This window comes from Triturus cristatus, chromosome 4_2 (assembly GCF_964204655.1).
Source record: "Triturus cristatus chromosome 4_2, aTriCri1.1, whole genome shotgun sequence".
Lineage (NCBI taxonomy): Eukaryota > Metazoa > Chordata > Amphibia > Caudata > Salamandridae > Triturus > Triturus cristatus.
In genome coordinates, this window is record NC_140586.1 from 539,686,243 (window position 1) to 539,713,956 (window position 27,714).

Here is a 27,714-nt window from a genome sequence, read left to right on the forward strand (position 1 = left end):
AGAGTTGTCTCCAGCGACCATGTGTGTCTGTAACTTTGCCTCCGCGCCGATGGGTGCTGGGGTCCCTTGAGTGAGCTGTCCATCATAGTGGGGAAAGGGCGGGAAGATGTTGCACACTGCCAGTGTGTGGGGCGGGACTTCTATGCAGTTCACATGCCTCTTGTTTATAAAGGGTCAGAGACCCACCAGAGCAGCAGATGAGGAGACAGAACCTCCTGGTGTCAGGAACTACATGGGGATTGCGCTCGAGAAACCCATGGATGCACCAACCTCCATCAATGATTACAGCAAATTGCTGACGGTAGATATGGGGAGAAAGAAGCACACTTGCCTAGCCTCGACCGTGCTCACAAATGTTTTGTGCTGACTAATGCGTTACTGAAAGTGACCTTCAACTCGGGCACCTGCTTTATTTACATCTGTAAGACTTGCAGATATATTATAAATAAAGCAGGTGCCCGAGTTGAAGGTCAAATAGTGTGCTTCCTGTTTGGGATTTAATTTTTGTGACAGGAGCATCGTGCCAGAAGGAATCCTGCCCTGCATATTATTTATTCAAGAAGATGCCACCATTTTGTGCAATACCTCTACTCAACTGCGGGGTGGGTGACGACAATTTCCGTTCCCCCGCGGATCGCGGAAGTTTCGTCATTTTCGCGTTCCGCACGTAACGCGAAAATGTCGAATTTTTGCAATTTCCGCGAGCGGAACAGAAATTGTCGCCCACCCTTAGTCAGCATCATCCACTCCAGCTGAGGGCCACAGCAGCTCTGAGGATGACACCCTTGTGGAGGCGGGTGTCAGCAGCCACCAAACCCCAGCTTGTGAGGCTGTCCCCACCACCGCCCCCACCACCACCATCACCACCCTCCCATCGGCTCCCATCCCAGAGGTCCATGGAGGGTCCCGTGTTCGGGAGCATGTCTCCTTTGTACCAGGCACTGCACCCCCTGCACCTGTGTCCCCTGCTGCCCTGAGTGAGGAGTCTGTGGACTTACTTAGACAGATCCATGTAGGGCAGACATCGATGCTGAGTGTCCTCCATGCACACACCACTCTGTTGATGCAAATGGTGTCATTCATGGAGGGCATTTCATCGGGCATGTCTGCCCTACAGAGGACCAATCAGTACGTGGCCTCGTCAATGACGGCAGCAGTGTCCCTCAACCAACAGTCCTGCACCCCTCCTACCCCTGCACCACCCACGATTCCTAGCAGCCTACCTGTCCCAAGCACACACACACCTGTACATTATCACAAAGCCACAGACACGGGCAGCACACAAACACCCAAACCAAGGGCTACACGTGCACACAAGCAAGCGCAGGGGACTGACTTTTTCTGACGGAACGTGGCTCCACGACTCTGACTCCTCGATAATTAACCTAGCCTTTCACCCAGAGTATGCTATTTTCACTTTAAATCGGACGACTAGAGGTGGAGGTATTGCGATGGCCACCAAACGGTGTTATCCCTGCGAGTGGAAAGCCGCTGAACTTTTGGGGTGTGAGGGTGCCCTATTTAAAATAGCGTTTAGTCACCAGTTTACCTTCTCTGGGTTATTAATCTACCGGCCTCCGGGCTGTGACTCTGTTTTTAGGGCTGCTCTTCCTGAGTATATTAGCAAAGAGGCACTAGGATGCGCAAATTTTAATGTTGTGGGAGATCTTAATCTCCATTTGGACTGCCCTTCTTTACCCTCTATTAGGAGCTTTCTGGCAGATCTTGAGGCCTTACAGCTCTCGCAGATGATTACTTTCCCCACACATAAAGGTGGGCATATTTTTGACCCGTTCTTCACAAATCTAGAAGGACTCAGAGTTCTTGGTTCCTCCTCGTTGGTCTGGACAGACCACATGCTGGTGAAAACGGCATGCTCTTTGTCTGACTCTCCTTTTCTATCTCAGGATAGACTTGTTCTTAAACGACACTGGAACAAATTAAGACTGGAGGATTTTTACCATCAGCTCGAGAGGGTTCCTTTAGGTCCGCTCGCCGAGGTCGATTGTGGATACGACTCCTTCTGTGAGTGGATATCTGGTGCCCTCAATTCTCTGATTCCTATGTGTTGGTCCAAGTGTCACCGGAAGGAGCCAAGCCCTTGGTATGACACTTCCTTGGCATCTCTTAAGAGGGCCTGTAGACAGGCCGAAAGATTATGGAGGAAGTCGTACGACCCAGATCTGAAAATATGTTATCTGGCCAAGGTCAAGATTTATCACAGGGCAGTGTGTCAAACTCGCGCTTCCTTTTATGCTCAACAGTTTCAGAACTCTGCCAATCCATCGAAACTTATTTTTAAAGTATTAAAGGACTTGATGGCGAAGAGAGCAACTGCAGTGGAAATATGCTCGGACTCACATTGTGAGGGTTTGGCCTCTTTCTTCCATAAAAAAGTGCAAGCCATCTATCGCACTTTCCCAACGGGTTCCCTGATGCTAGAGCAGGTTGGTCGCACCTTAGGTGAGGGGGAATGCCTTTCCATCTTACCCCCCTTATCTCTGGAGGTGTTTGACTTTCTCAGCGCCAAAATCAAGTCTGGATCTCCGGCAGACCCGCTGAAACCGGCCCAACTCAAGACCCTGGCACCGGTTTGCCATACCCCGGTGCTGTCCTTGATCAACCTGTCTCTCTCTTCTGGAGTGGTTCCCGTTAGATGGAAGCAGGCAGTAGTCACGCCAATTCTGAAGAAGGCGACCCCTAACCCCCTTAAACCTGAAAGCTACCGCCCTATCTCCCTTCTCCCTTGGGCCACGAAAATAGCGGAGGCCCATGTGAATGCCACTCTTACAGACCATCTTTGTAGGCTTAACTTTCTCGACCCTACCCAGAACGGGTTCCGTGCGGGTCATAGCACGGAGACGGCCCTTCTCTCGATGGTCGAGCATCTGCGTTCCGTGCTGGATTCCGGTTGGTCGGCAGCACTACTGTTATTAGATCTTAGTGCCGCCTTCGACACGGTCTCGCACGGGATTCTGATTCGGCGTCTTGGGAGGTGGGCGTTTCTGGCTCCGCCTTGCACTGGTTTCGTTCCTTCCTTACGGATAGGTCATTCCAGGTGGCGATCCCGCCCGGTAAGTCGTCATCCTACCCGCTAGACCAGGGAGTCCCACAGGGGTCTTCACTGAGTCCCACCCTGTTCAATCTGTATGTGAGACCGCTGGCTGCGGTCGTCAAGCGGTGGGGCCTCACCATGGTCTCTTACGCAGATGACACGCAGCTGGCGGTCACACTGAGTGGGGACTCAGACCTGGAGGCTCCCAGGTTCTGTGATGGTCTGCGGGAAGTGGCTAACTGGATGAATTTCAACTGTCTCCAGTTAAACACCAAGAAGACGGAGATTATGGTGGTTGGTAAACAGGTGGCTTTGTGGGATGACAATTGGTGGCCTTCGGAGTTGGGTGTGACTCCCCTCCCAGCGGCAGAGATAAAAAACGTGGGGGTGTGGCTTGATCCTTCTCTGAGTTTCATCTGTCATACCAAGAAGGTGGCGGCTTCTTGCTATGGCATCATCAGAGGACTTCGACCCATCCTCAAATTTTTTGATGCACCCACAAGACAGTTGGTGGTCCAAGCATCAGTGCTGTCCAGGCTGGACTATGCCAGTTCCCTACTGGCGGGGATAAACCAGTCAGAATTTCTGCGGCTCCAGCGGGTTCAAAACGCTGCGGCCCGACTGGTGACAGGTCTGCCTAGGCGATGCTCGGTGTCCAATACTCTGCGCTCTCTCCACTGGCTCCCTGTGCAGCAGAGGATTAGATTTAAGGTTCTCTGCTTTGCATTTAAAATCCTAAAGGGTACTCCCCCACAAATTTTGGAGAAATTGCTGATCCCCTATGTCCCCTCTCGCACTCTTAGATCGCTAGGCCAGAACTTAGCAGTGGTCCCGCGTTTTAAGTTGAGCAGAATTGGTGGCCGCTCCTTTCGAGTCCTGGCAGCGAGTTGGTGGAATTCTCTTCCTCCACAAATCCGGGCCATCGATGAGCTCCTTCAGTTTAGACGGGCTATCAAGACCTTTTTATTTGTTTAGCTTATCTGTTGTGTCTTGTCTCCTTTTGTCCGCTTTTAGTGCTGTGTTGTGTTCACCTTCTCAAAGCGCCAGGACGCCCCTTTGCTGGGGCAGCTGTGCACAGTACAAATAAAAATAACATAACATAACATAACATAACATACCACACTCACAGGGGCTGGTTTGCAGACACACACACAGTCATCCATAACCACTCCACAGTCCTCCAAAACCTCTCCCTCCCAGCCCCCTTCCCTTGCCTCACCTGCAACCCCATCTCCCCTTCCCCACTGACCCAGCAGATCCAGATTACAAGGGGAAGAGGAAGTCTCCACACACAGAGGGGAGTGCCCCTCACACCCAGACACCCTCCCCAGGCACAGTCAGACTGAGGCCACCACCCGCAAGTCCCCCCGGAGCCGGAAGAGCAAGACCCCACTGCCGCCATGCAGCTCCAAGGCAAAGTCTCCGTCGTCCATCCCCCAGGCCACCACTCCAGAGGTTCCCCCGCCACACCCTGCCCCTGGTTCCCCCCCCCACAGATACACCATCCCCAAAATGCTGAGGCCCTCCCCCCACCACTTGCTCCTCCACACCCAGTCAGACGGTTAGTGCCACTGATGTGGGGACCGTGTCCCTCCCCTCTGTCCTGCCGGCCTCACCTGCACCCCATTCTGCTCACTGCAGTGGAGTCCACGACCACCCCGTCTGACTTGGGCACTGCAGTGGGGACTCAATCCACTCCATCTGACCTGCCCACTGAAGTTGTGCCGGCACCCACCCCATCTGACTTGTGCCCCACAGTTGTGACTGCACCCGCCACTTCAGTCAGCTCCACTGCAGTTGCAAGTGACTCTCCTGCATCCACTACCCCTTCACTGCCTCCTTCTGCTGCACCCTGATCCTGTCCCTGCGGTGCCTGGCCTGCCCCCATGTATGCCCCTCCGAGGGGATGTCCCCTGTCCTTACCAGTGCAGGCAAGCAACATATGACAGTTGTCACTCAAGTTCACTCCTTGTCATTTGATAATGGACTGGCCATTGGCCTTTGGTTTGAACAGACGTTTACATTTTCATATGCTGAATAAAGCTTTTTTCTTTATCCTTGTGAACTTGATTTAGCTGTACATTAGGTTCATGATGTTTTTGTTTAGCATGCCCTTGCAACTGTACTGCTTGGTTTCCAATGTTGAATACTGAGGTGTTGATGTGAGGTACTCCATGTGGTCCATGAGATATGTATCCTATTCTGGTCGGTATCCATGTCACCCTTTGCAGCTAACTGGGTGTGTCATGATCAACAATTTGTGGACATCTCTGTGAACATTTCATTTGCATGGTCACATCTGTGGCTTGCACCCATGCACATATGATGTGCTTCCCATTGTCCAATTTGTCTAATTCCCTGACTTTGGGTGCATCTCCACTGGACTTACAGGTGTGGGCATCATTGGTATAGGAGCAACTGGGTCCTCTGTGCAACTTGCTGTACATATGTGTTGAGTATGTGCAGATGACTTAGGGGAGACTCACGTACCCAGGCTGTTGTGACCAGAGCCTTCATTGTGTGGTAACTTATAGCTGACCAAGTGTTCTTCTGACATGAGTGAGACGTGCTGTGACTATGTTTGGCACAGCTGGGCTTCCGCAGGAGTCGGGTCCCCTCAGGCTATGTCACGGATGTGTTGTTCCGTGACATAGCCTGGGCCCATGGTGTGTGTTGTAGGCCTCGGCTAAATTTCCGTTCCGCTCTCGGAAATTGCGATAATTTGACATTTTCGCGTTCCGCGGAGAGCGCGAAAATGTCAAAATTTCTGCATTCCGCAGCTTAGCGATAATTTGTTTCTTGCTCGCGCTGTAAAATATTACATTCTCACGCTTGTGCGATCGCCTTACCTGAATCCCCGCATTCGCCGACAAGATTTCCCGATCTGGTCGCGTTCTCCACGAGATGTTGGATTGTTGGTAGCCATTTGCGCTGTCTCGCGACAGTTCGCGCCCGCAGTAACGTCATGCGTCGCACGATTACGTCTTTCTTCTCGCGATCATGCACCACGAGAAGAGTGAAAACAAGATGGCCGCGCCCGCGAGCAACCGCATGGGTAAGTTGGCGAGCCGCGACCACGCAGAAAATACCGCGAACGGGCGGGAAAAAAACTTCCGCATCTTCGCGATATTTCCGCGTGTTTGCGGAGATTTGTAACATTTTCGCAATAATTTGCGACAGTCGCTTTCGCAAATCCTGCCCACCCCTAGTGTGTTGTGTGAGCATGTGTGTGTGTGTCCACATACCTTTTCATACACAGGCAGTGTTCCCTTGATATGTTACTGTTGTTTATGGTTGCTGAGTGGTACTGTGTTCATCACACAACTTTGCCATGGGCTACCCGATGTGTGGGTGCATGACACACCACTGTTAATTGGTGTTTCATCATTGGGATTTGTCAGTTCTGAGTTGTGGTGATGTTGTCAGACGCAGATGGGACACAGTCAGGGGTCCCCAAGGCACTTGTCAGTTCGCAATATCATGTAGTTGTCCATAGGTGTTACCTTTCAGTGATTGAGACATGTGTATGTGTGTGTGACTGCTCCCACTTGTCCGGTTCAGGGCTGCAATGTGTGCAGGTGTCAGCATGTGTGCCTTGTGGTTCTCCTTGGCTTCTGCATTATCCTGGGACTGTGGGAAGTATTCTGAAGGTTATGTGAGCTTTGACATCATGTGTGCAGTATGTCTGTCATTCAGCAGGGTGGTGAACTGTCCTTGTGTGATGAGTCTGTACACCTTAGTTCCTCCCAACATTCCTGTATTTGTCATGGGTGTATGTGAAATGTCACCTGTTCATGTGGGCTTCACATATGCACATTGGTGTAGTTCAGGGTGTGTGGAGTTGAGGGTGGACTGATGTAAATGTTTGCATGGATGGGCCCCTAGCTCCTGTTTGTCCATGGATGATGGGCCATGCTGAGTGATTTGTGTTTGTGTAGGTGTGATGTACGTTTGTGGCACAGGACACATTTCTGGCTTTCACAGTTTGTACAACATCTACCTTTGTCAGCACAGTGGACGTGTCATGCATGCTTGTGTCACCCCAATGCCTGTTCCCTGGAGGTAGTGCTGTTGTGTGTCAGTCTCTTGCTGTGTTAGTTTGTGTTCATTTCAGCTTGTGTCACATGTGTCTGTTGTGCTCCCTCTCATCTCACAAAGCCTGATTGCCCACTAAGAGTGTCCCAATGATGGTTTACTTTTGTATGGCACTGTGTCCACATCTGTGTCACTGTGGTTCAGCCCCCCTCATGTGTTGTGTAGTTGCCTGGGGAAACTGAGACACACACACACATGTTGTGTCAGATGTGCAGTGTGAGGCTGCCTGTTTGTGTTTGTGCATCTGCATCAGTGCATTGGTATTGCTGTTGTGGGCCATTGTCTGGATGTTGTTTCTGTGATTTTCCCTGCTGTCCCTGTGAGTCATATCACATCATTCTGCACATTCATTGTTAGATGCCATTGTTGGCATGGAATGTGAGTTTGTGACCTGACACCTATAGTCTACACAGGTTGTTTTGATTAGTGTGTCTATTTTCGAGATGTATGTATGCTTTGTGATGGTCACTTCTGCTCTTGTATCATTGTACACTGTATGCATTGTCAGCCCCCATGTGTAGTACTTGTCTGCACAATGGCCGAGAGTATGTTTTGTTTTCACAGCACTGTTAGCCTCACCACATCTCTGTGGGTATGGGACCCAACCACTAGTTTGCCCCAAAAGTGTTTACTGTGTTGGGACCGGGAATCCTACATGCTGTTTGGCATTTGCAGCTTTGACCATGATGACACTTACCTTTTGGTCACTGTGATGAGGAGGGGTTTAGACCCCATCACCACAATGCTCGACATTTGCTGCAGTTTGGAACCCCACACTTAACTTTTGTTCTACACTGTGAGGGGGTGTTATTTTTACATTGACACAGTGCTATAGTGATGCTTGCCTTGTGTAGGCCACACTCATTTGTTGGTCACACATGTGCTGTTAGTTACATTGTATGTTCAAAGTCATATTCACTGTTGTGGGCATTTGTCACAGACTACACACTGTTGTCATGATGTTAGGGGGGATGTTTTTTGCTAACATACCTAATGTTGGAATATGATGGATGTGTGGCGCATCACTCATCCTATGGGTGGGGGTGGCAGGGGTGATGGGCAACAGGTCCCCTATGAGTGGGGGTGGCAGGGGTGATGTGCAACATAAGCCCTATGAGTGAGGGTGGCAGAGATGATGTGCAACATAAGCCCTATGAGTGTGGGTGGCAGGGGTGATGGGCAACAGGTCCCCCATGAGTCGGGTGGCAGGGGTGATGGGCAATATATGCCCTATGAGTGGGGGTGGCATTAGTGATGGTCAACAGGTCCCCTATGGGTGAGGGTGGCAGGGGTGATGTGCAATATAAGCCCTATGAGGGGGGGTGGCAGGGGTGATGTGCGACATAAGCCCTATGAGTGGGGGTGGCAGGGGTGATGGGCAACAGGTCCCCTATGAGTGGGGGTGGCAGGGGTGATGGGCAACATAAGCCATATGAGTGGGGGTGGCATTAGTGATGGTCAACAAGTCTCCTATGGGTGGGGGTGGCAGGGGTGATGTGGAACATAAGCCCTATGAGTGGGGGTGGCAGGGGTGATGGGCAACATAAGCCCTATGAGTGGGGGTGGCAGGGGTGATGGGCAACAGGTCCTCTATTGGTGGGGGTGGCAGGGGTGATGTGCAACATAAGCCCTATGAGTGGGGGTGGCAGGGGTGATGGGCAACAGGTCCCTTATGAGTGGGGGTGGCAGGGGTGATGGGCAACATAAGCCCTATGAGTGGGGGTGGCATTAGTGATGGTCACAGGTCCCCTATGGGTGGAGGTGGCAGGGGTGATGTGGAACATAAGCCCTATGAGTAGGGGTGGCAGGGGTGATGGGCAACATAAGCCCTATGAGTGGGGGTGGCAGGGGTGATGAGCAACAGGTCCCCTATGAGTGGGGGTAGCAGGGGTGATGGGCAACATAAGCCCTATGAGTGGGGGTGGCAAGGGTGATGGGCAACAGGTCCCCTATGAGTGTGGGTTGCATTAGTGATGGTCAACATGAGCCCTAGGGTGGGGGTGGTAGTGGTGCTGGCCATACAACCCCTATGGTGGCCTGTTCTTAGTGGCCAGGATGTGGATCCCCTGTGTGTGTGTGCCATTTTGCAGGTACGTGTCATTTGTTTGTGTGGTAGGTGTCTGACTTACCGTCTGCGCCGTCCGCATCTGTTCCTGATCCAGTCATAGATGTAGAGTACTGGTATGACCTGCGCAATGGGATTCATGATGTGTACGTCTCGTACACGCTGCTTGTTGCTCCGTCTCGTACCAGTTGCAAGCTGGTCTGTCTCGTAGCCGTGGATTGAGTGGTGGCACGAATTGTAGCTGATATGCTTCTTTTCCGGATGCTGTGACGTGCCGTACGTGGCGACCCGTCCGGTGCGTAGGAAGTACTCATCGTACTTTTCAGGGTGGAAATTGCTATGGATACTGCTTCCGGGCGACTCGGATCGGCGTTAGGAGTTACGGCTCAGACGGAGAATGGAGCTTGAATCACAGCCTACGTGTCGGTCGGGTTTTTGGCAGTTATTCGCATCGTTCTTCATGAACTGGACAGACCGGCTCCGGGTACGGGTCGGTCACAAGGTAAGGCTACGAACAGCTCTCAGAGAGCTGTCCGACCTGGATCGGAATCGGCCCCAAAATGTTCAAAATCCACAGTATCCTCTTTTGCTTGCTGCATTGCAGTCTTTATCTCATTCATAGCTATACCTGCTTCATATTGAATAATTGGTTCTCCAAGAGGATCTTGACTCGCTGATGCAGAACTTTGGCTGCTTTGTGAACTCTCCATGGCTAACTCAGCAGCGATGGTTTCTTCTTGTTCAATCTCATCTTCAACATTTGTAAGTATGTTGGAAAGCCTGAACACTCAATACAGTCTTTCACAGCATTGAAAGAGTCTTTGTAACAGTCATAGTGTTCAATTAAATCTGATACAGCACACCATGGCTTGAACAGCTGCAAAAGTGGCAAGTAGAAACGCTCTCTTCTCTCTGGGGTTTGACAATCAAGCTTCTGGTGGTTAATTGGATTCCCTTTGTTGTGTCTCACCAAACAACCATCATATCCAAGTACTGCATATCTTCCTTCTATGTTTCCAGTTAGATTACTTCTATATGTATAGTGCTGAAGCAATTCTTAGAGACACATGTTTTGAAAATGAGGAATCCTTCAGGGTAGTATATATCCATCATGTTAATGTTCAGAATATTTCTACTTTCACGATCAAATTCTGCAATGTACTGTATTTCTGGGAATTACTTTAATACTCTATTTTGACTTCTTACAAGGCCTAGGCTGACGGGCAAAATTTCTCTTGATTTGGAGAACAAACTAGCGGAGCTCAACCTGTCCGAGGATTCATAGGATTCTATTTTTCTATCAGAAATCATTTTCAAACTGAATTTGTATAATTTGTTATAATTTTTGGGTAAGACTCTTTTCTGCAGAAATCTCCTCCCACCTCTCTTTCATCTCTGTCTTGTTTTATTTTGTTTTACACTTAGCAAGCAACAGTGATGGAGTTGTCTGCAACAAATTATAGATCAATATTTGCATTCCACATCTTCTGAATCAAAGGGTTGTACTCATTGATATACTTGGAAGATTCTGTTCTTCTCAGGCTATATGTATTTTTGGGTGATTTCCGTGACAGTGTATGTCTGACTGCAGACCAAAAGCTGTTGACTCTTCCTTTTGAGATAACAGGTCATGGGAATCCAAAACAACATCTTGTGTGAAATTTTCCTTCGCATCTTTATTTTCAACGACAGTACTTCCCATGTCTATGAGTTTGAAACTGTAAAACTTGTTGTCTCAAACCCTTGTAAACACAGTCTTTTGGGATGGCGCGTGTCACATACTGTTGTATGAAAGACAAGAAAGACTCATGAGTGTCTATTCAAAAAGTCAGGGCATCTTTTAATTCAAACAGCATGTAAATATATGGAGCAACTCTAGCTTGGCACTCTTTGATGCAAAAGAAATCAGTCAATAGGCCAAGAGGAGGATTAGTTTTGCTGCAGATGAAAGCCATCATCACTTGAAACCTGTGGTTAAAATATCTGCAAACGTTTGCAGGGTCCAGCAAAAAAAGGTCTCCTTGTGTCTTCAGATTATTGTTTTTTATGCTTGAGTTTCCATCTTGCAAGAATTGAAGTGGGTCATCCCATGCATACTCAGCACAACTAAGTGTTAGAAACCAAGAAGGTGCTCCTCGGTTTCTCAACATGCATCTCAGCTCACCATGACGACAATACCAATATTCTTTGGTGCCACATTGGCATGCCATCAAATTAATCAAGTTGTATTCCAGGTTTGTATCTGTTCATTGAACTTTGCCAACGAATTCCCTAGCTGTGATATATTGGTGATTCACTATTCTCTTGAGAATATGGTTTGCTGCATAAGATAGGCCTGACAAGTCACTCTTAAACATAAGGTGAAATATGTAGGGAACACACTCTCGAAATCTAGGATCCGCTAAGTATAATCTAGGTAACTGTACCGAGCTGCCGATCTCTGTACAGGCCAGTCATCATACCTACCACCCATTCCTGTGGGAAAGAGATGCAGAAAACACAGAGCTTCTAAACTTTTCTCCATCACTCTTTTGAGAGCGTCTCTTGCTTCTTTCATTTGAAAGAGATCGATAGTATCACAATAATGTCTTTAGAATGCAGAGGGTGAATACTGTAGTGTGTATAATTTTCTTCTGATCGGGATTGATCCACCTTTTCAATCTGACCTCTTGATGGCAATGTGCAATTCACCATATGTGTTATATCTTGAACAGCATCTACATTTTTATAATAGCTATTATTTTGTACCAGATATAATGTTGCTTTCTTTACTTTACTAACATCCACTAACTCCGGCCATATTTCTTAACTCTTGGTAGGGACACTATTGACAAGAAAAATAAGCGCAAAGTTCAAAATCTCTCTGCATCCCTACAGTTTCAATATTCTGCTTGAAATCTAATGGCAAGTACACAACTCTACCTTTAAGACCTTTCTGTAACTCTTTTGGAAGTAACTTCAATGTCTTTGGCTCCATACGAAATATAGCGTGGGATAAATGTGTACACTGTATTAGAATTGATTCATAAACATGTAAATCGTGTAGTTTTTGGGGTAATGGATCGAATTCTAAATTGTTGTGAACTGCTGTAGCAGTCATTTTATTCTCTTCTAACTTATTATAACAGTACCTGCACATAATTTGTTGTGTGGAACAATCTAGGGGGTCTATTAAGATGGTGGTCGGAAAATCACTCCGACCGCCATGGTAGTGGGAAAACACCACCCGCTAGGACTGCGGCATAATCGCCGGTCCAATTAGTCTGCTCTGCAGTCGAAATCCGAACGCGGCGGTAGGATCGCGGCATTTAACATTGCAGCGGTTGCTGCTGCCAGCCGCACCGCCTCGATGTCCAAAAAAGCATGTCCAGCATATCCCTGCACTGCGTGGCAGGCACTGCACAGTGCCTGCCACCTGGTACAGGGACATGTAGGGGGGTACCATGGGTACCCACCCAGTGTACCCACCCCCCCTAAACACATTGGGTGCCAGCAATGATCTCCCGGAGACATCTTCACATGCCTTTCCATGGTGGTTCCACCACCGCAGAGAGGCTGGCTACCACTGGCATCATAATCATGCTGGCAGAGCCTGGCCCCATTTAGCGGTCCAGCTCTGCCTGCCAGGGAAGCGTGCGGACTGCTACTGTCAGAAAAGTGGCGGGCAGAGCTTTTCACCGCCGCGGTCATCACCGCCATGCTAATGGGACCGGCAGTTTTCTGGGTTGCAATCACAGGCGGATGACCGCCGCCGGCCTGGCAGCGGCCATCCGACCGCCATCCTAATAGACCCCAAAGTGTTTCCCTACCAATAAAGAAGCTGCGGGTTCTTGACACTTATCTTTGCTGTCTTCTTCAGTTTTTGAAGACACAATAACATAACAAGTTTGAGCTTTGTAGTGAGTGCGTTGACAACATATATAAACACCGTCTGGTTTCTTTGAACACATTGTGTTAATCTTTGTAATCTCTTCTTGAAAGTTATCAACAGTAATACCTGTGTCCTGTTCTGCTACACCTGCATATACCAAGCCCTCATTTTCCCTTACACTTCTCTTCAGGACCAGAGAAACAAAACTGAATATCATCACAAACATTTTGTATGTCTGCTACTGTACCATGCAAAAGAGCTCTACTCATTTCTCTCAAACATAGGGCAGGAGTTTTAACATAGTAAAGCCTCCTAACTAGATTTCTCCCTTCAGAGTGGTAAACAGCTAACATTCTAAAGTGATGAAAGGCGCTTCTACACACTTTCTTCGATAATCATGCTAGTGAATATCCCTGTAAATTAGTGTACTTCTTTACTTTGCATGGATCTATTCCTTGCAAAATACTAATTTTCTGTTTCTGAATTTTGCAGAGAAACTGACATGGTAAAGCTCTCAGTATATCAATTGATTCCTGCCAACCACTACAAACACCGCTACAGTTCCATGTATAGCCTGTCTATACCTTCCCACTACCTCTTCAGCTATGACTTCCTCTACATTTCTAGGTACCATCACTTCTTCTGTAATAGGAGATCCGTCTTTCATCACATAACATTGTCCAGATTTCTCAACTGCATGCACTAAAATGTTCTCTTGGAATTAGCCTTCCTCATTAAAGTAGGGCATAGTACTAGAAGTATGTATCCATTCACCACTGAAACTTTGAAAAAGTTACTTTTACTGACAAGTCTTTGCTTTTGGCTTCTTTTTCTCATAGACAATAATATGTTGTCCAGTGTCTTCATTCCATTTAGAAGGAAAATAAATAGCTTCCATTTGAGAGCAAAGGCCTTATCAATTACAGTCTCAACATGTCCCTTTTGTCTGACTGCTTCTCTAATTTGTATATACTTATTCATATTTGAATTACTCTACTATGGTCTAACTCTAATTTCCTCAAATTGCTTCTGCCTTCTGCATAAACGCTGTGCTTTGTTGTAAGTTTGTTTACTTTGGATATTATGGACTTTTTCTCTTTTCTTAATTGATCTCAAACTTAGTTTTTAATTCACTTGATTTGGCTGATTTTCCAAGTGTCCACAAACTATTATAAGAAATGTCTCTGCTCTCTTACCAGTGGTTCTTTTCTCTTTTACCACTTTCTCCACATTTTGTCCCTTTTGTTTCTCAGTTGTTAATAGAGAGTATCTTTGCCTCTGTTTGTTTCGTTTCTCGCTTTTTGTTGGCATTGTAGCTGTCTGTATGTAGTTAAATAGAAATTGATATCTGAAATGGAAAAAAGTACAATTCCCTTTTTATTATGTACAATCACATTACATATTTTAGCAGTTAAATACCACCTTACATGGTTCTCATACTATGACATAGCTAACACTACTCTATTAATTTTCATTTTCATGTCTCTGTGTCTTACTATATGACACTGTAATGTATGCATTACATCATAGTCTTTATTCGAATTTAAAATTCATACAAGACACAAACATATACAAAAGAACATCTATTAGCCTTCCCTGTACAATACATAAAATCATTCAATAAATACTTAAAAATTATTGTTTTTTAAAAAAAATCATTAAACTTAGCAATAGACTAAAGATGAGTTGCAGTTTATAAAAATACAGTACAAAGAGAGAATGATACATCCATTAGGGCAAAGTTTAGCTCAGCCGACAGCCCATCAACACGTAGCCTCACGGGAGTACTCCTGCAATTTTCTTAGAAGCCTTGTGCCTTAGAGACCAAGCCCAGCCCAAGTATTTAGCTAAAGCAATTGAAACAATCGGAGAAGTGCTTGTACATAAAATTCTTAAGGCAACGGCACAGCTCCTTGTGGCCAAAGTTTTACACATGGGAGACAACCAAACTCATCTGGGGATAACGTATACAGGACAAACAAACAAAAAGTGGGCAGTAGATTCATCATGGGAGCCACATGCAGGACATGTACCTATACTTGCTCCAAACCACCTACTTGTAAGGGACCTAAGTGGGAGAGAGCCTGCTCTGAGTTGGAAATAAAGTTTCCTGTCTCTGGGTAGAGTAATCAGATCCCAATAGGGTTCTAGAGCTGGCGTGACCTTAGCCTCCAAATATTGACTGGTCATCCTCGAGCAGTTGGTATCACTCCATGCTCGATAATCAACCCGTTCCCAATAGAGCGTTTTCAGAAGTCTCTTGGGAGGAAACAAAGCAGCCACCGGGTCACTCCACAACCCCTCCAGTCCTAAGTCTATCAAAGTCACACGGAGGTTCCTCAGCCACCCGATCATGTGGAACGCATCAGCTTTTATTACGTCCATGAGACCCGAAGCATATGAGGAAAGCTCCGGGGTAGTCCAAAGCCTCCGCCAGTATAAAACCGGGCGGTGCTTGGCTAGATCCTTGACAGCCTTCCTGCCCAGATCAAATCGCAATGGTACCACGGGTGTGCTCTGTGGGAGGCCAGTTATGCCACGAAAAAATTTGTTTTCGACAACTGTAATAGAAGTTAACGCATCAAAACCCCATAGCTCAACCCCGTACAACACAGAGCTTAAAGCCTTAGCCTCATAGACTTGGAGCACAGGTTTAATAGGCTTTGTAAAAGATTTTTTGTGCTCACTAATCAGGGCTCCCGTTATCTGTCTAAATTTCATTGTGGACATTTCAATATGCCTGCTCCACTTGTTGTTATTAGTCACATGCATACCTAAATAGACGAAGTTATTAACCTCTTCAAGCGGCTGCCCATTCATAGAAAACTTTAATGCTCTGTAGCTTGGGTGCGGGTTAAAAACCATAAGTTTGGTCTTGGTCACATTTACCTCCAGGCCGTAATCATGACAAAAATCTTCAAACACTGACAGAGCCCTTTGCAGACCACTCGGAGTTTTAGATACAATGAGAGTATCGTCTGCAAACATCAATATCGGGGTAATGACTCCAGCCAGCTTTGGGGCGTCGGTGTTAACACGTAACATACAATCTACTACACCATTAATATACAAAGAAAAGAGCGTAGGTGCCATGGTACAGCCTTGACTCACACCACGCTCTACCGGAAACTCAGGGGTAACTTCACCCGGTCCTCCCCACTGGATTTTAGCAAAATTAGACTAATGGAGCCGCGTAACCAGAGTCAAAAGTTCCAAGGGAAGCCCCAGCGTTTCAAGAACAGACCACAACCGCTGACGGGGCACAAGATCAAAGGCAGCTCTTAAGTCCATAAAAGCGACATAGAGGCTGCCTTTGCCCAGGGTTACTACCTTCCAGTGTAGATGGACGAAGCGAAAAAACCTGATCCACTGTACTGATGAATTTACAAAATCCAGCCTGAAAAAGGGACAAAATCCTGTTGTCTTCAATCCAATCCAATATCACATTCAGGACCATCCTCCCAATCATCTTCTGGATTGTGTCTATTAAGCTGATAGGTCTGTAGTTTCCAGGGAGTGTTTTATCTCCCTTTTTAAAAATGGGAATTATAACAGCACCCCCCCATGATTTAGGCACTGGGGCGCCTTCAGCCACGGCATTAGCCACCAGTGCGATGTACTTACTCCATCTGATTTTGTTGTGGAGGAAGAGATCAGATGGGACCCCATCTAATCCTGGGGCGCGCCCTGCGGCTACGGATCCCAAGGCAACTAAAGCGTCTTCGGGGCTAAAAGGACCTTGCGAGTAAAAAACGTAGGATATCGTCTCCGGGCAATTATATAAGAAATTGCATGAATTTTGGGGTTTGAAATACCTTAGCCACTCCTCTTGCGTGACATGGTTTGATGGTCTGTCCGGCAAGCCACCTCTATTCACTTGATCACGTTCCAGAACGATCTAGAGTCCCTGGCATAACATGCTTCCTTCAAATCTAGCCAGTACAGATCATCCCAATTCTTTTTTGCCTGATCAAGACATTTCTTGTAGGAGTGTCTAGCCTTTTGGATACATATCTTATTCCCACTAGAAAGGGCTTGTACCAGGTTACCTCTGGCTCGTCTACACTCCCCATCATACCAACGTAGTCTCTTGGGAGGGGGCTTATTACCCTTAATCTTTGGCTTAAGGAAGAACCCACGTAGACCCTCGAAAAAGGACTCGTGTAATCTAGTAACTTGATCTCTACCCTCTTCGGTAACCAGTGCACCCTCTAGTTTCAGCATAGTTTGGGCTAGCTCAATGTCAATGCTAGCAGTAACCTTGGCATTGGTCTTGACCTGGGTCCACTTAAGTCTACGCATATCATTGGTGGGGGCACTATCAGGGGGAACTAATTGCATTGCCTCACCTACCATGCGAGTATACCCCCACCAGCGGTGAGTTACACAAATAGGGTTATTGTCACTCTCGACTCTTGATTCAACCACCATATCAATAATGTACTGCCATAACTTCATGCAGCAAAGTACATAATCAATCCTACTGTCTGAGCGGCCATTATCAAAAGTACTAACACCCTTCTTATCCCCTAGAGTCCTACCGTTCAGGGCCCTTAGACCTTTCTCATAGCAAAGTGCATTTACCTGCACTGCCACCTCGGACCACCTTTTAATTGGGGTAAGCGCCAGGCCGGGTATACCCCACAGCCGGTCCTCCTCGGGGTCAAGGCCCCATACGGAGTCCGGATCTAAGAGGGGTTCGAACGTAATATTAAGGTCACCCGCAATGATCACGTCCCTATCATTCGAATTTGCTTCTATAAGGCTAGCCAGAATATCCAGTACCCACGTCCTTTTCCCCTTGGTCCCTCTAAGATAAAGATTATAAATATCTAGTTCGCCCGTTAGACCAAGGGTTAGTCTAACTAGTTGGATGTCGGGAGACCCCGTGGGTATCTCACTAGCCCTGGAAAATAAGTCCTGCCTGGCCCAGATGGTTAATCCACCCATAGGGCGGCCTTTAGGACCCTTGTTAGCTGGGACATAAAAATTCAGATATCCCAGCAAGAACTGGGCCTCGCTAGACCAGGTTTCCTGAAAAAGGCAAACATCATATTTATTAATGAAATCAACTCATTCTGGGGAATCCATCTTAGACTTTAAACCGTCAAGATTCCAAGAGATCAATGTGCCTGGCTCATGACCCATCGATGCGCCATGATATACAACATTTGAGCTTTCCTCACTTAGCCTCTCACTCACCATATACCAGCCCGATGTTGGATCCCTATGCGAAATAACCGTTCCAAATGGAACCAGGGAGGAAACATCACGGCCACCAGAGAGCTCACTTTCGATTATCATAGCATCTTTGGTAGTTGATGGTTTTGGCTCTCCCTTTGCTGGTCAATTCTGAGCAGCTAAGTTACTCAGACCATTGCGGTAGTCAATAAAATCAGGGGGAAAAGAAATAGGGCCATAATTCAAACCACTCTTCACCCAGTCCTGTCTAATGGTACCCTCATAATTAAAAGGCGAGTTATAAAAGTAATGTAAATCATGCACCTCGATCCCTGATCTGGGCCCGAGGAATGCATGATCACAAATAAACCTTGAAATACACCTGTCCGCAAAATTTACAATGATGGAATCACCCGAAACATCCTTGGGTCTTGAACCCACCCAATTGACTCTTCTGGCAAATAGGATCCTCCCATTCATATTATTAGGGATTGGTCTGTTCATATTTAACCAATGACTCACTTTGTTTTTTAATTCCTGAAATGATTCAGATTTGCCACCTAGTAGTTCAGGAACACCAGTTAATACTACTACATAAGGGAGGGACTCAGGTGGAAGATGAATGTGAACCAGGGGAGGTCTAGGGAGATTTTCAGGAGTGTCTAGATGAACAATTTCTCTCTCACCCATGACTTCCTTAGGGTGATTATCCCTGGATGCATTACTTTTCCCTCCGACCCTCCCGGAAGTCAGTTGAGTATTCCCCAAAGATTTTAGTGGGCCAGAACCTGGACCTATATTTGTTGCTGCAGAGGGTTTATCAATAGAAGCCGGTGCAAGAGCCGAAGACTTTTCAAGGGGTGGGCAATTGGATTTAACCACATCTTTTGTAGACAATTTGACAAGGTTCTTTAATGAACAAAAATTGTCCAGAATGGTTTGTTCCAAACGATCAATTTTTTCAGTGATTGATTTTACCCTTTCTAAGAGAGGGAGAATTAGGGATCGGACCATCTGTTCGATCTGGGAGGTCATGTCACCACTATTGAACAGAGCAGGGGAACTCTTGCTAGCATCGTCCATGGTCAGACAATCATCAATAGACGGAGCGTCTGGCTTAGCCGTGCTATTAATTATTTTAGCGATTTTCACCTGCCTTGCACCTTCGGCAGCCCCCCCACGTTTCCTCTTAGGGTTAACAAGTCTAGATGATTTGTTACTAGCCCGTGTCTGAGGACAGGTGGCTTTAGTGTTTAATGAATCCACAACAACCACAGCAGGTATGTCACTGGTAGCACCACTGCCCTCCTTGGGCCTCGCTGTAACTAGTGGCGTATTAAGGTTCGTTTCAGTGCCACCAGGCAGAGGCGAATCATCACAGCCATACTCCCCCAACCTATTAGGAGATTTGGACAGAGCCAGTGTACCTATAGAAGAACGTCTGACGTACATGGGTTCTGTTGAAAGGCGCCGCTCGGTAATGGCGATCTTGTGTTCAAGTACCGAGACGGCTCTGGTAATAAATTGGTCCAGAGTACCAGACACTGTAGCTGAACCCACAATTCGCTTCCCCTTCCCTGTCATTGTTCACAATACTCAAAATTACACAATATCTGGCAAGATGGACTGTTTATCAAACCCAATGACTTTTGACATAAAGTACCAAAACGTCTTACTGTGTCTCTGGTTGTTGGAGGGGTGGCCCAGCCCAGCCTTGGTCAGCCTCGGATGGCCACAGACGGCCCGCCCTTTGCCCGGGCTTAGCCCGGCGCCGCCCGCGCGCGTCCCGCGACGCGGAGGAAGCCTCAACCTTTTAAGCGCCTCCGGGCGTGAAGACAGCAGGAAGTTGGCTGCACTGCAGCCTGGGAGCTGTTGTCTCCCCCTGTCGCGGCCGCGATGGAATGATGCGGCGTCAGGGGAGAGCCACAGCGTCAGGGCCCCAGGAGCGGCGAAACACCAAATGGCCGAACAGCAGGACCGCAGGTAAGGAGAGACACCAACAAACGCACCCGCTCCTCCGAGGGAGCCTCAACCTTTTAAGCGCCTCCGGGCGCGAAGACAGCAGGAAGTTGGCCGCACTGCAGCCTGGGAGCTGTAGTCTCCCCCTGTCGCGGCCGCGATGGAATGATGCGGCGTCAGGGGAGAGCCACAGCGTCAGGGCCCCAGGAGCGGCGAAACACCAAATGGCCAAACAGCAGGACCGCAGGTAAGGAGAGACACCAACAATCGCACCCGCTCCTCCGAGGGAGCCTCAACCTTTTAAGCGCCTCCGGGCGCGAAGACAGCAGGAAGTTGGCCGCACTGCAGCCTGGGAGCTGTAGTCTCCCCCTGTCGCGGCCGCGATGGAATGATGCGGCGTCAAGGGAGAGACACAGCATCAGGGCCCCAGGAGCGGCGAAACACCAAATGGCCGAACAGCAGGACCGCAGGTAAGGAGAGACACCAACAATCGCACCTGCTCCTCCGAGGGAGCCTCAACCTTTTAAGCGCCTCCGGGCGTGAAGACAGCAGGAAGTTGGCCGCACTGCAGCCTGGGAGCTGTAGTCTCCCCCTGTCGTGGCCGCGATCGAATGATGCGGCGTCAGGGGAGAGCCACTGCATCAGGGCCCGAGGAGCGGCGAAACACCAAATGGCCGAACAGCAGTTCCGCAGGTAAGGAGAGACACCAACAATCGCACCCCATTACTGTCTCACTGGGTATACTACCATGTACGTTACTCATTTCCTGAGTATCTATTCATGTTTAAAGGATTAGTGGTCTGGAAGGATGACTGGGTTCTGTCAGCACTTGGCTACATATGTGAGTGAGTATAGGAGTCCATGTCTAGCAGTGCCATGAGATGTTTAAGTAACTGCCTTGGTATATGACAGTCTATGTTAGTAATTTATGTTTCTCTAAATGTGTATGTAAATAGCCTGATGACGTTCTCAGTGCCTGTGCTAGAGAATAAATGGTATGTAGGTGTCTCTGAAACTGCCCTTGATACTGGTGTATATATAAGCAGTTTATGAATATGTGAGTGAGAGTATAAGTCCCTCTTTCACTCTCTCGCTGGGATAGTGAGAAACTAAATGTTTTGGAAACATGTAGGTCAGTTGCATTATAAGTAATATACTCTATGTAATGCTTGGCATAGGGATCTGCAGGTACAGGAATATCTTACTAAATGTCAAAAACACATCTCTGAATCTTTTAAGCACCATGTTTTATTGCATACCTCAACGTATCTCAGAGTTGAGTTATGTGTACTAAAACATGGATTTAAGATGTGTTAAATTGCTTTTACATGCCAATTGAAGCTGGCAGTGAGAGTGCACACACAGGGTCTGCACAACTATTTGTCTGGCTGGATGATGAGGTTGTGTCACTACTTACCTACGCATCTCAGTGAGTGTACAAGTCCACCTATACCAGTGGCATGAGATGTTTAAGCAAATGTGCCTGTATGTGACTGTCTCTTTTAGTACCTCAATAGCTCTCTAAATGTGTATGAGCATAGAGGGTATATAGGTGTCTGTGCAACTGCCTTTGATACTGATGTGTACATATCAGTTTCTGAGTATGTGAGTGAATGTATCAGTCCCTCTGTCACTTTCTGACTGGGTGAGAGAGAGGCTCTATGCTTTGGAAACTTGTGTCAGTTGTATTACTGGTGGTATACTCTATGTAGTGCTTGGCATAGGTATCTGCAAGTGTGTGTGTAACTTACTAAAGGTCAAAAAGACATCTCTGAATCTTTTCAGCACAAAGCAGCATGCTTTATGGCACACCAACAGCATATCTTAGAGGAGAAATATGTATACTAAAATGAGCATCTAAGACTTGCCAAACAGCTTTAACATGCAAAGTAAAGATGGCAGTGAAAGTGTACAGACAGGGTCTGCACTACTAGACCTGACCCATGTTTAAAAGAATATTTCTCGGAATGGATGATGAGGTTTTGTCACTACGTGCCTGTTTATCTGAGTGAGTGTAGGAGTCTAGCTATAGAAGCACAACAAGATGTTTAGGCAAATGTGCCAGTATGTGACTGCATATTTAAGTACCTCAATAGATTTCTAATTTTGTATATAAGTGGCCTGAAAAATACCTTACTGCTTGTGTTAGGAAATAGAGGAGTAAGTAGGTGTCTGTGCAACACCTTTTGACACCGGTGCATACATTAGAAGTTTCTGAGTATGTGAGTGAATGTATGAGTCACTCTGTTACTCGGAGACTGGGAAGAGAAAGAGTCTCTGTGCTTTGGAAACATATACGTCAGTTGCATTATAGATGTTATACTCCATGTAGTGCTTAGCTTAGGGGTCTAAAAGTGCATGAGTAAGTTGCTAAAACTCAAAAGGACATCGCTGAATCTTTTAAGCTCACAGCACCATCATTTATGGCATGCCTACAATTTATCTGACAGGTGAAATTTGTGTACTTATAAGGAAATTAAGCACTTGACAAACAGCTTTTACATGCCAAGTAAACCTGGCAGTGAGAGTGCACAGATGCAGTCTGCACTAGTAGGCCACATCTATATTTACTGAAACCTGGGCAGACCTGGCAGCTAGTCCTGATTTCTGCATATCGGTTCATCCAGGTTTCTCAGTACAAAGACAGGACAGACTGCATAAAATCGGGGGGGGGGCTCGTGCTGATTTATCGTGATACCTATTGGGCAAAATTCAAAACTATCCGCACACATGACTGCAAATCGTTCCATTTCAACCTAAGAATAACTAACCATTTCTCCTTTAAAGGTATGCTAAGAATGGCTTTCTCAGTACCCTCAGCCCCTTATTGGAATCCTGCCCTTGCGAAAATGATTTTCATAATTTAGGCGATTTAAACTCTCACTTGGAGGCTGCCTCAGATAATAACACTATTTTGTTGCTAGACATCGTGAGCATGGTAGGACTTGTGCAAACGTTTGCACATGTCCTGCCAATCGCTTGAGCTTGTTAGGAAATAAAGATAAATCATTATCTTTAATTTCATTCTTCCTATCAGGCAGACTTCAATAGGTAGCCCTCAGCACATATGAGTCCCCCTCCTTTACACTCTCTTGTGGGGTCCCTCAGGGCTCATCAATCAGCCCCATTCTTTTCAATGTTTATGTGTCAGAGCTGGCATCTCTGTTCAGATCCTTTGGATTGTCACTAACGTCCTCGGCTGATGACACCCAAATCATCCTGTCAGTTCACAAAAATGGCGCGTCAGTTGCTATTTGATTTCATAACTGCATGCTGGTCATCAGTGTCTGAATGAGTTCCCACTGCCTTAAGCTGAACTCAGGACAGACCGAGATAATTCTGTTCAGAAATCTCTTCTCTCACTGGTCATCGGCTTGGTGGCTGGATGAACTGGGTTCATGACCTACCCCAGTGATGAAGGCTAAAAACTTAGGAGTGATAATTGATGACAAACTAAATTTTGAGCCTCAGGTCTACGCCGTCACCTCTTCCAGCTTTTATTTACTAAAAAGGTTTTTAAAAATCTTGCCTTTTATTCCCGAGCATAGTAGAAAGACCATTCTCACCTCTCTATTCTTATCTAACTTAGAATACTGTAATGGCCTTTATCTTAATACATTCAAGAAACAGCTTATGAAACTGCAAATGATACAGAATGCTGCTGGTAGGTTTCTTCTGGGTATCCTAAAATTCTAATCAGTGGCTAAATACATTCACAATCTGCACTGGCTTCTAGTAAGAAGCTGCATCAAGTTAAAGGCCTTATGCATCACATAGGCCCTCAGTATTTGAGAGAGTTGTTGAAGTGGTTTTCCCCAAAGAGATGCCGCTGCTCGAGGTAAAACCTATGCTCCTCCCCAGGACCCAAAAGCCAACTGGGGTGGCAGAAGATTCACGGTGGCTGCCACCAAACTTTGGATTAGCATCCCAAGCTCTATTAGGGCCCTGCCGCCTTTAAAGACCTTCAGGAAGGAACTTAAATCCTGACTATTCTGCATTTAGCAAAAGACGCACAACTGATGGATGGAATGCGGAACAAATCAAAACATTCACCCCCAGTCAAGAGATCTGGGTTAAATCCATCATTCTTTTGCTCACAATGCCACCCCAGTTTAGACCTGGCCAAATGCAAATCAGTCTTGACCCTGTGCCTCATAGGAACAGTCCAGCCTGAACAGCCAAGCCAAACACACATTCACTGGATGATGTCATCAGTGATGTCATTTGAGATATCATCAGTGATGTCATGAGTGATGTCACTGACCATGTCATGAGTGATGTAATATGTGACGTCATCAGCAGTGCATTGCGGGAGCGCGAGTTATAGTTAGCTGAACTAACTATAACGGGGGAATTTCAATGGTTTTGTACAAGTGAAAAGTCCAGCTAACTATAACACCCCTGAAACCTATGATTTTTTCAGTGAATTTCTGAGGTTTTTTAAATGCTAATTCCTAACTATAACGTGCCTGAAACCTATGTTTTTTTCTGTGAATTTCAAAGGTTTTTTAAATGCTAATTTCTAACTATGCCTACAGAGATAGGACATGTGAAGAAAGAAGAAAAAATGCACAGAAAGAAAAAAAAGAAGTGCAGAAAGAAGCAACAGAAGTCCTCAAAGACGAAGAAAAGTGCAGGAAGAAGGATAACGTGCAGAAAGAACAAAAAGAAGAGCAGAAAGAAGCCTTGTTGCAAAATCATCCTGAACCCTCAACTTTTTCAGACGGATACTGGTGGTTACTGAGTCTGACTAACCAGTCCTAGAGCCAGTGCTATGTTAAAAGACACTGAGAATACAGTGAAAACACCTACATACACTAGGGAACATTATGCATTGGGGTCCCCCTGTGATTAGCATGACCTCCTCTGTAAGCCCCTAGTATATAATAGGGCAGGGGATTAAAACTACCTCTTAAAACAGGCCACAGGGCGTTTTTGCACACGTTAACTCAGGCCCCGTCCCCTCCCTTCACCACTGTGTAAACACGCCCTGTGTCCGTTTTTAGTTGGGAGATTAAGTTCATTTGAATCCTGAGGGTCCCTAGGGTACAACTAGCCCACTAGGTACCTCCAGTAAGTGCCACAGAGCTGCGTTGCAGAGAGGTGTAAAAAGTGGCACGGCCTGGACCACCTCTCTGCAATGCAGCTCAGTGGCGCTTACTGGAAGCACTTGGTGGGCTAGTTAGCCCCCAGGGGCCCTCAGTATTGAAGGGAAATTATATCCCCAATTTATAACGTGCCATAGTGTGTGTTTGCACACGTCACCTCAGGCCCCGTCCCCTCCATTCACCACTGTGTAAACGCGCCCTTTGGCTGTTCTAAGTTGAGAGATTAAGTCCCCTTGAATCCTAAGGGTCCCTAGGGTCAAACTAGACCACTAGGTACCTCCAGTAAGTGCCACAGAGCTGCGTTGCAGAGAGGTGTAAAAAGGGGCTTGGCCTCAGAACACCTGTCTGCAGCGCAGCTCCCTGGCGCATACTGGAGATGCCTGTTGGGCTAGTTGGCCCTCAGGGACCCTCAGTATTGAAGAGGAATTAATGCCCCAACTTACAACTCGCCAGGGGGTGCGTTTGCAGAGTGCTGCAAGGAGGGGGCGTGGCCTCCGGCACGATGCCAGTCTTTTATTTATTTTAATTTTTTAAGAAGGGGGGCTGTGTGGTTCCCCTTCTTATTCTAATTTATTGGCCCTGATGACCCCATCCCCCAGGGCCTGTCTCCTAATTATATTTTTTTGACCCCATTCCCCAGGGACGTCCACTGTTTTTTATTATTTTAAAAAAATATATATTTATAGACACACCTAGGACATGCTGGACAAACCGTACGTACCTATCACCATGACGATTTGCGTGATATTCATTAAAAGGCGACTATGCATACAATGAATCCACGTGGAATGTATTTACACCACTAGTGAAGCTCTGACATGTCTGATGCCCTGCCGTGCCTAATCCCGGTAGACACCCTTGTCGTTTATTTATACAAACATGGGTAGCTATTGACGGGCACATTTAATACACATGCACACCAAGCCATTCAAAGGGGATTCGACAAAAATTCGACAAAAACTATACAAGAAACCCGCCTCATGGTTAATAAAACACACATCCACTGCCGGATGTGTAATACTTTTTATTTTACTCTCTGGAAAGGGGACGAACATCACTTGAGAGTCACAGCGAGCTCCTGGCAGAGCCCAATGCTGTGTTACACCCACTATTGCCTGCTGAGTGCCACACACCTCTGTGTTGTATTCCACTAGCTAGTGCATATGCTATGACACTCTCTAGCCCATGTGCACTGTAACACCACCCCGTGAATATGTCATGCCACACTTGTCTTCGCACGGGTTATATTGCCCCATCTAACGTGCCTTCCTTGATGCCTATGTTATAGCGCACAGTGCTATGCCATACATATTACAATCTGGGATCCATATCTTTGTCACAGTGCCTATGCAACGTTACACTCCCCAGCACATATTTTATATTACAACTTTAGAGACTAGTTAGGTTACACACGCGCTAGTGCCTGTGCTATCTCGTGCTCTCCAATGAATCTGTCATTGCGCACAATGTATTGCATGTAATATTTCACGCCCGGTTCATCTTATATCACACTTTTTGGTGCATAGTTTATACCATACACTATATCTAGTTTTCATTTTCAATCGTGCTCTCAGGACTATGTTCTATATAACACTGTGTTCACCTACCCTTTTCACAGGCATTACATTTTGCGATAGGGGCTGGAGTGTCAGGAGGTGTTTCTGCCAAGTGAGCCCAGAGTCACAGTCACAAACGTCCTCTTCTTCCTGAATAAAAGTGAGATTATGCTGCAAACTTGTTCATATTTTAAGTAGTTCGCACAGACGCACGTTTTAAAAACAATAAAGTTCCTAATACCCGCCTTCTCTGAACAGTTAGCTTGCTGCCCCATCCCCCTCCTCCCTATCCTCTGTTGTGTGAATCCATGGACTAGCCTCCTCCCTCCTGCCATGCATGGTCTGATGTGCTGCCACAGCCCTCAATTTAGTATGATGTACCAGTCCACTCCTCCTGCCCTCCATTGCCCAATTCTATGCCCCATCATTGACCTCCTGCTTAAACTCTTTGCTTACCTTGCTGCCCCTATTCTCCTTCCCCCTGCCCTCCGATGTCTTTGTGCATGCCCCTGCTCCATCCTTTTTGCCCACCATGTTTCATGGACCTGCCACTCCTATCTTCTCTGAGCGTTCTGTTGAGCTGCCACTCCCCTCCCACTTGCCTAGCATTGTCAGATGACTGTAACCTGTCCCTGCCACCTCCACCCTGCCTGTCCAAATGCCATGCCCCTATCCTCTTCCTCCTGTCCTACATGGTCCATTGTACTGCCACACCCTTCTGCCCTCCCTGGTCTGTTGTGCTGCAACTGCTCCTCCTGCCTGCCCCGTGCGGTCTGTTGTGAGGCCCCTTCCCCTGAACTTTCTTGTCTGTGCACAGGTCCTGA